The 266-nt window shown below is 45.1% G+C and overlaps 1 protein-coding gene across 1 annotated transcript in view; it reads right to left on the bottom strand.

Annotated features, from left to right (window-relative positions):
- The window catches only part of CSUI_004167 (uncharacterized protein), a gene marked incomplete at its 3' end in the record, with an annotated part of 3,244 nt that extends 2,999 nt beyond the window's left edge, over positions 1-245 (bottom strand). The window contains exon 1 of the mRNA XM_068064360.1: positions 1-245. This exon is cut by the window's left edge and continues 2,999 nt beyond it.
- Positions 246-266: the final 21 nt, after the last annotated feature.

The raw sequence follows: 266 nt of genomic DNA, 5'->3' as shown, positions 1-266 counted from the left end.
AGAAAGGAATGAATGAATGAATGCTGGTGGTGTGAAGTCTTCTCATTCATAGAAGCGAAAAAAGGATGACAGTTGAATCGACTGGGAGTTTTGAAGTTGGTCTTGTCGGGCTAGGGCTGTTATCTATCTATTTTCGAGCTCCTCTTGATGAGACCACTAAGGCTCATTCATCTTCACACCACTCCTTGAATTTCCCATCTAATCATTCTCCCGCTCTTTCTCCCCTCCCCGGTCTTTCTCGTTCCTCTTGAGCGAGTCATTGGACA

Source organism: Cystoisospora suis (assembly GCF_002600585.1).
Source record: "Cystoisospora suis strain Wien I chromosome Unknown contig_1914, whole genome shotgun sequence".
In the NCBI taxonomy this organism is placed as follows: Eukaryota; Apicomplexa; class Conoidasida; order Eucoccidiorida; family Sarcocystidae; genus Cystoisospora; species Cystoisospora suis.
The sequence above is the reverse complement of the archived record's forward strand: the minus strand, read 5'-3'. Positions and strand labels throughout refer to the sequence as shown.